A 9009-nucleotide genomic window follows, 5' to 3' on the forward strand; every position below is an offset into this window, starting at 1 on the left:
CCCATCCCTGAAAAATGATGTGGGTGGTATAGGATAACCTGCTGGTCCTAGCCATGCCTCCTCCTGGCTACTGCAAAAATTAACTCTGTCCTGGCCAGAACCAGGACATTGTCTTGCATAACAACGTTGGGACACATGCAGCAGAAACAAAACCAAAAAAAGTGCAGACCTGTAAATGGGCCCTGCTAGGCTGTCAGGGTGGGGGTCACTAGAGGATCTTTTTGAAAGCAGGCTAGAACATGCTTAGCAGACCTCTTGTGATTATGGAGTGTGGTGGTTTAAATGCCAAAGAAGTGACATTTGACTTTTTTTCCCCTCTGGTTTTTGACAAATTCTGGTTGCCATAGACTTCAGTGAAATTGCTGAGCTCAAAAAGAAATTACTCCTGTTTAATGCATTTTCCAGCTTTGACATGGAAACTATCAAAGTCATTGCAGAGAAGACGATTTGAAGCAGTATGAAAAATCAAAAAGTGAACTGCAAAAATGATTTTTTTTTTCATTATTTATTCTCTGTTTCCATGTATACTTGTTAATGGATTAGGGTATATTTTTATGTCTCATCTGGGCTTATCAAATGCAGTTTTTCACTGCATTTTTTAGTCATTTAACCTTTGTTGATCTTGGAGCATTGTTGGTGAGACTGCTGAGGCATGCAGATTAGTTTACCCAGAATCTGTAAGTTCTGTTCAAGTTTACAATTAATCCCATTTTGCTCTGTTAGTTTACAATTTGTAACCATCCCAAGCACCTGTGTAAAAATGCGCGTTTTGGAGGCCAAGCAAAAAATGTGATTCTGTTGTGGAAGGCTCCTGTCCTCCCTTGGGAATAGGATCATCTACCAAGCAGTGCTGCAATACCTGATGATATTATACAGAGTGGAGCAGGTTCTCAGGAGGTTTCAGCTGTGCATCTGCTTGGGTGGCAGCACTGAGGGTGTGGACAGGTAGCTTTGTGTGGTACCCTCCACCTTGCCCTTCTTTGCTGCAGCATTTGCCTTTAGGAGAAATCAGTGCTCGACCTCAGTGACTCAGGAGCTTTGGTTATGGTAGGTAAGGATACTCTGCTGGTTTCCAGCCCTCCTCTGGGACTCAGCACGCACCAGAACTGCGTTCCAGTGAGCAGCCTGCAGCTTTCTGGGGATGCTCAGTGTAAGCAGGAGTCACTGGCAGCCGCCACAAGCATGTGTGCATGTGTGAGCCTTTGCAGTGATGCAGGGAGGCGTCGTCCTTCCCTGTGAGCCTCCCTGCTGCAGTGTGCAACCATTGCCCAGGCAAAGCCTCTGCCTGCAGGCTGAGAGGAGGGATGCAAAGAGGGGAGCAGGGTGGGGCCAGCAGCTCCTCACTTCCCCCCATCTCGGTTCTGGAGGGGCCCAGAAGCATTGCTGGTTGCTCACCCTCGAGGGGCTGAACCAACTTCTACCCACAGCTAAGGAAGGAGAGATAGGAGAGGGCCTCACTCATACCTGAGAGCAGAGAGGTGAGGGAGAAGTAGAAAACTGTCTTCCCTTCTCCCCACTCAGCAACCAAAGAAGGTGAGGTACTCTCCTGAAGCCAAAACCACTCTCTGCTCCATGAGTCAGCAGGATGCAGGGGTCTGGTTGAAGTGGTTTTCATTCGTCAGTGGCTGCGAAAGAGACTCTCTGGACTGGTTGTGTGTTTGTGTGCATCTTGCAGATAAATCATGCATGGACCAGCGAGCATGACTACAGCTTCTAAATCCAGTATTTATGTTGTGTCTTTAATTGATGTAGAGAGATAAGTCAGCCAGCAGAGTGATTAATGCAGCGGAGCTGTGGGGGAGCGCTGTTCAGCTGCGACGCCGACTCAGGCAGTTTTTCATCTGTAGCCAGTCACTTGTAAATGGTTACCAGAAGCTTTCTAAGGGTTAGTAGCAGCTCATTGCTGTAATGCTTTCCCTCTGATCCCACGTGCTCCCAGTCTGTCCACATTAAGGGGCTCTCCTGGAGCACAGTGCTCGACGCAGCCACGGTTTGAGCCAGAGTATGGCCTAGCAGCCCTCCAGAGACTGGAATTGTTCAGTGGCTTTGCACAGCTCCAGTGCGTTGAAGTGGCGAGGCTGGTTGCTCTTCTGTCTTGAAACAGCCAAAATTTTTGCCTTTCTCCAGTGGGGAGATGAAGTTGATTAGAGCAGGGCGGCCAGTGAGGAGGTGGTTGTGGCAGTGGAGAAGGCTAAAGGTGACAGGGTTATCACCAGGCTTCTTGAAGGCATTGTGTGGCGATGTTCTCCTTGAAGGTGGGGAAGGCTTTTCTCTGCAGATGGCATACTGCTTAGTGTGTCTGCATTCTCCGTTCCTAAATGAATTTTGGTCTTATTGCAGTTAGTCTGACAGCTCCTCCTCCTTTTCTGTCAAGCTGCTCCTGTCTGTCATCTTAGCACCTCAGCTGCTTCTGTATAACAGGTCTGTTTCCTTCCATGCTTGCAAGAAATCCAGAAAATTTGGCTGTCCCATCTTGCGCTGAGAAAACCTGCTCTGAAGCAGTGCTGCTGCGTTGAGTGGATAACCCCGTGAACAGCTTTCTCGCCCTGCTTGTCGGTAGCCTGTGTTTCCAGCCACAGTTGTAGCTGGGAGGTGTGAGACCAAGTTTTAGACTGCCGTGATCCTCCAGTGTTGTTCTGCAGGGATGCAAAGTCCCCTCTCCCACGCACAGACCAAAAGACTTGCAACATTCCGAGTCTTCTAGTATCCAGGTTGTTGGAAACGCTGTCTGCTTCTGCAGAGGCAAAGGCAGCATACACACTTTACGTCAAGTGGTCTTTCAGCTTGATGCTTGTTTGAAGTTTCCCCAGTATTGCTCTCCCCAGGCTCTAGGATGTCACATTTGCTCTGAGAGGGCAGTTAATAAGTCCACATTTCTCACCAGAGCACAGCCATTGCTCCCCAGCATGTGTTCCCAGCATGTGATATCTAGGCTGCCTGGAGGGATGAACTGTAGAAGCTTTTTCAAAAAGAGCTTGTGCTTCTTGGAGAATATTTTTAGCACGTATAGGATCAGTATGCCTGGCCTCTCCTCTCTCCCGGCAGCATCGGGGTAATACAGTGAGCGGCTTCACCTGGAGCTTCACGGTGGGGACCTGAGCTCCAGGAAGCCATCAGAGAAATGGCACCACCTGAGCTGAGCAGCAATGCTCACAAGGACAGTGGTTCTGTAGGAAGGAAATGAGCCAGTGCCACCCTTCATGGCTGCTCACCTGCTGGAGACTGTGTTCTCAAGCATTGCCCTCAGTGCTGGGGGTTATTAGAAACACTTTCTCCCTTTTCCCTCTGGATTGTGCTGCTTGAGGAACTGTCCCTACCACCTGCTGCTTTTCTCACTTTGTGACAGCAGCACCCTTATCCAGGGGTGCCAGAGTCCCTTTGTGAGCAGACTGGTTTATGTGAGAGCAAGGAGGACAGGTCCTTGGAAGAAGTGTCCCAGCGCCATCTGGGAGTATCTGCTTTGCTGGAGGCAACAACAAAAGCCTGAGACCATGTCCCTTGCTCATACCTTTTGTTAACTGCACTGAGGTTGTATTTTAGGTAGAGCCCTTGCCTTACCAAATGCAAGCAACAGCTTTTCCAAAGGCTGCACCATTGACCTGACTTTGCCCCTGTGATCAGAAAGAGCAAATTTAGGCCAGCCCAAAAGCATTCTCTCTTCCCCACCTCTGAACACTTAACTATTCCATAAAAATGATAAATGTTTAAAAAATGAGGGACCTCCCATGGCATCTTCTATTAAATCTGGGCCAGGCACCAGCTGCAGTACAGACCAGAGGTTTATTTGGACCAATGAAGCATACATCACTTAGCAATGCAAGGATTGAAAGTGCTACAAACTAGGAGGGAATGACTTTTCTCTGACATAAACTGTCGTAATTAGTAGCCACTCTGTAGCAGCGGTCCTGTCTGTAACTCACCTAAAGGAGACCAGCACAGCAAGATACTTTTTGTCTAAGCAGGCAAGGTTTCAGGTCATGCCACAGAGCAGCCAGCCAAGCTGCCTTGGAGACTTATTTGACACCAAATGCTCCGACTCCCCTGAGGCTCTTGCTGGGAGAAGGGGGATCAGTGGTATGGAGCCTGTGTCACTGCATAGAGCAAACTCTGTTGGTGATATAAGTCTTAATTCACTTACACTCTTCTGGAAACCTCATGCTCAGTGCTATCAAATTCTGAAAGACTGTAGGATGAGAACAGGGGTGGGTTGTGGTTGGTTTTTTTTTAAAATTTGTACATATTCGTGACAACTATGTCCTCTTACTCAATGCTAGGATTATAATTTGGCTGAAAGAACAAGAGTTTTTTTGGGAGTTCAAAAACTTTGAAATCACTTGTCTCTGGGTGAGGTACACTCTGAGGCTTACATTGCTTGGTGAATATGTTTAAGTGATGCCTATAGATGTGTGTATATATTTCATAGGTATAGTATGGCTTCTGTGGCACAGCACTCCAAAGCCTGCTGTTATTTTCTGGGGCTTATTTTGGTCAAAAGCACTTCAGCAGCCGCAAACATTATTAGGATGCTTGTTGTTCTAATTGTTCACAAATGAGGTTGAGCAGTCATCAGAGCTTTCGCAGATTTAGGGTATCTCTTGAGCTGCCTTGATCTCCATGTGTTGTCCACCAGGGGCTGCCTGTTGCTCTGCATGTTGAAAGCAAAGGCATATATTTCAGAGTCTTAAGCGTGGGTTAGTGGGTGGGATTTTCTGCCAGCTTAATACTAGGCTGACTTCCTCCCTGTTTGTATCAGCCAATGCCTGCACTGGGAGCATCCGTGCTGACTTCTGAAAACCGTGCTCTGGGGATCTAATACACAGCTTTACTTCTGAAAGTGTTGATCTTGCTCTGTGAAGATTTCAGCAAGGGGACATCATGTCCGAAATTGTCCAGGAAGGACAGATGCCTGTGATGTCTCCTGCAGATACAGCCGTACAGCAGTAGTGAGAGGGTTTTTTCTGCAACTGTACAGATTTCCAGAAGACTGGCTCATCAGCAGGGAAAAGGAGAGCAGCAGGGCTGAAATGTCTCCCTGGGGCATCTCATATACCTCCCAGAGGTTTCCCTTGGTTTGAACAACCTATTAAAAAGTTGCTGGTCTGAGTTAAAAGATGTAAGGAAACCCAGCGGGTTTTCGTGTAGTGCTCTAGTCAGGGCAACACTAGCATGATCTGAGGGTGTGATTCTTACCTGGAGTCATAAAACTCTTTCGAATGCAGGTAGTTTGAAGCACTTGAGCAACTTCAGTGAACTTCTGCCTTTGCAGTTCACTGGACTGTGGCCAGAATGATGATCATCTCTTGCAGAACTGAGACAATGAGTGAACTGCAGCTCAGAATGGTATGAAGGGGGACATCCCCATCACCTTGCTTTGGGCAAGCTGTAGTCCTGTAATCCTTTTTCAGGCAGTGAGCTTCTCCCTTGGGTTTCCCGCCTCCCATGGTGATGTAGTGGGAAGATTTGGGTGAGCACTGTTGCGCTCAGAGTTGCAGTTAAGAAGCATCATTTACCTTCCACCTGAGCTGTTGCAGTGTTGCTTTCACTTAGGCTGAGAAAGAGGATTGGATTTTCGGTCAATGTTGCATGGCAGCCATACGGGAAGCATAACTCTTGGCAGTGGTAGTACAGAAAAAGGTTTTGCACATGCCTGTACATACACCCTATACATCTCTTGTGTGCAGAACCAAAGTTACAGGGCCTGACAGCAGTCCTTGCAAGACCTTTCCTCTGGGTGGGCTCCTATCCCTTTTTGCAAAGTGTAGGAACCTTCTTTCTGATAACCTTGAACTCAGTTTACTCTCGTTACTGAATTGCTGGAGTGTTTTTCATTCAACACACTAGAGACGCAGTCTCACTGCTTTGGTAACTTCTTGGTCTGCTGTGAAGCAGCATTGAAGTAACCTCTAAATCTTTTCCAGCAGCCTGGAACTTGCTGCTCTGACTCTTGGGGAGGTCATCATCTCAGGTTTGATGTTGTCCTACCACCAGGACACCCTGTTTTGTCCCTGGGAACATGCATGGCCAGAAAAGCATACTCGGAGGTCAGAGTCAGAGCTGTGCAGACTTAATTCAAGCCCTGGTTCATGGGAGATGTTTCCATGTGCTGCTGATGTCCATAAGGACTCAAACATATACTTGCTTACACAGAGATGCTTTCCTGAAGCAGAGTTGTCACTCTTTTCTACAGGTATCACGGGATGCCCTCCCTTATTCTGCTTCATATATCTGGTACTAGAATGATCATTTCCTGGTAAATGAAGGCACTTAATCAGTCCTCTTCCTCTTGGAAGAAGGACTTTTGGGGATATTGTTATATCATTTAAAATAATATTTTGGAATTTAAGTTTACATTGCTTTATTTTTCACTTGAGGTGACTGTATATAAATATTTTCCTCTATTTTATCATTGCTGATAAAGTAAGCCTACAGTATACAGACAAATAATTTGCCTTTGATGTATTGAAACTGTGAGATATAAAGTAGACTTCTCTCGTGTCCATGTTCCTGACTATAACTCTGTTCCTCTGTGTTTTTATAAGTTGGAATAAATGTTGCTTACGGGCAACAAAGAGCCTGCAAGCTTCCCAGTAATTTTTATGTCATTGAAATCAAGCAACCCTATTGAAGGATCTCACATATGTATAATGATATATGTATATGTACAAACTTTAGAAAGAAATAAACCAAATGTATTTCATGTTCTGCAGTTGAATGGGTTTTTTTTGTTTGTTTGTTTGTTTGTTTGGGCCCTGACAGTTGCTTCCTACAACCAGGAACTCGAAGGTGGTTTTACGGTGGCTGCCCGTCCTGCTCAGGGAAGTTGCAGACCAATTAGCTGGTGCAGCCCTTTCCCCAGTGCACCATCCTGGCTTCCATCAGTCAGCAGTTTCAGGGTTTCCTGAGCTGGAGCATATTCTGTGCCTTACAGAAGCACTTCCACAGAAATGTACCACAGCAAGTGGTCCTTACTAAGCAAAACATGAAAAGAAGCCTGAGGTTGGGGCAACCAGTAGAGCCCGTGGTACTGCACGCCCATCAGTCCTGTATGAGGGCAGCTGGAGCATTCCTGTCCTCCTTTTGCTCATGTACAAAAGGGGTGGCATCCCTTCCGGCTATTGCAGGGTGTTTTGCCAGCAGAGTCACCACTGCTTGCTGTAAAGACACGGCAAGAAGAGAATTAACCGATTAAAAATGGGCTTCCTGGCACATGGGTTGAAAGAGGGAGGCTGCAGCAAACAGCTGCTCAGAAATAATTAGGGGTTGACATTTGTATGAGATAGCTTGTTTGAGGGCCCTGTCCACTTGGTGGATGGGAAGCAAGGGCCCGTGAAAGGCAGAGAAGTCAGACACTAAAGGAGAATGTGGAGTGCCAAAAGACAGAGATGAGAGTGGTTAAGAAACTAGGGCTGTGCAGAGTGAGAGGAAACAGTCTGTACAACACACAGCAAACAGCCTTGTGCCTGCAGTTCTTGGGTTGGACACAGCTCAACGTGGGAAGATAAGACGCTGTGTGGAGGGTGAGTAACAGGGCAAACGAAGAGGACGTGTCCAACACAAGTGGGGCATGCCCAAGCTTTACAGCAGGGCCAGGAGCTTGTACTTGGAGACAGTAGTAAGGAAGACATGTTGTTTCTTACCAAGATTTGGGTGAATGTCTGACTGTCTTGAGATGATTATTTCTTTGTATTTTTCCTCCTAGAGTCTCAGCATGTTGCCTTCAGATGAATGGCAAGACCTTCAGCACTCAAGATAGTTACATGCTTGGGGTTGTTTTCACACTGTGCCATGGCATGGCAGAATTTTTTCGTTGCTGGTTACTTCAAAGCATTCGGGATTTTTTATTCCCATGCATGCTCCTGGATTAGTATGTCTTTTATGAAAAGACTAAACAAAGTGGTGGTAAGGATGGGTGGGAATATTTTACAAAGATGTATTAAATGCCTTCTCTAAGCCCAAATGAATGTTTGAACTGTGTCTGAATGTTAATGTCAGTGCTTCTCACCACATCTTTTCTTATTTTGTCTTCCTAGCTGACAAAGTCAACACTGAGCGTCTTCTGGTGATTTTTCTGCCTGGAATCATTAGTCACGTCACGTTGCTCACAATGCATTAAACTAGAACAAAATGACAGAACAGATGCAAAGTGAAAGACAGATGTATTTATATTCTCTTCATTGTCCACTTTCAGTTCAAGTTTTCAAGTACAGAATGTAATTATCAAGAAAGTCTGAAAGAGCTAGCTTATGTATGCAGGAGAAACCTCCACAGTCTACAGCAGCTACAAAAACCTTTTTGACTATTTATAAATAATGTAGTATGAGAAAGTGACTTAGCCCAAAAGTAAGGCTCAACTTGGCCTGAAATTGTCATGGGGTTATCTCTAGATTAGAAATGACAAGAAAGTTCTTACCCATCAGAGCACTGATGGACTGCAGCGGCCTCCTAATCAGCAAGGTAAGGGCAAAAATATCCAGTAGCTTTGGGGTATCATATGATGAATGACCCAGGTTTTCATTTGTCAGGTCACCAAACACACGTTTCGTGTTTGCTGCTAAACTGAAGTTTTTCAAAAGAAATTACATCAGCCACTATGCTAACTATTTCTCCCAGGAAAAGAACCATCCTGGAAAATATGAACTATTACACAGCGTGCCAGGTTTGCTGTGCTGTGGTCATGCTCACTTTAGGACACCTCTTCTGGTCCCATTCCACGGCTGGTTTTTGGGTGGATCAGTACAGAAGTCATGTGGGTCTTTGTTTTGCTGGCCTTCTCTTCGCAGTAAGACACAAAGAGAAGGAGCTTAACTAGGTGGAAGAATCGAGGCCAAGTAGACTTATTTGCCTGGGAGAATGTGTGAGGAAATGTAATGCTGTTATGAACTGGAGATCTGGGAGGTTTTGGTGCCCTATACCGAGGCAGGGTGTATCAGTAATATTTTGTAAAGCTGAGGTTGCCCCGATAACAACTTTGGGAACCCCAGACTTGGGTGCAGATTTTTCTGAATCTGG

Source organism: Empidonax traillii, unplaced genomic scaffold (genome assembly GCF_003031625.1).
Source record: "Empidonax traillii isolate 1590-97213 ecotype Southwest subspecies unplaced genomic scaffold, ASM303162v1 scaffold2:size4533513, whole genome shotgun sequence".
In the NCBI taxonomy this organism is placed as follows: Eukaryota; Metazoa; Chordata; class Aves; order Passeriformes; family Tyrannidae; genus Empidonax; species Empidonax traillii.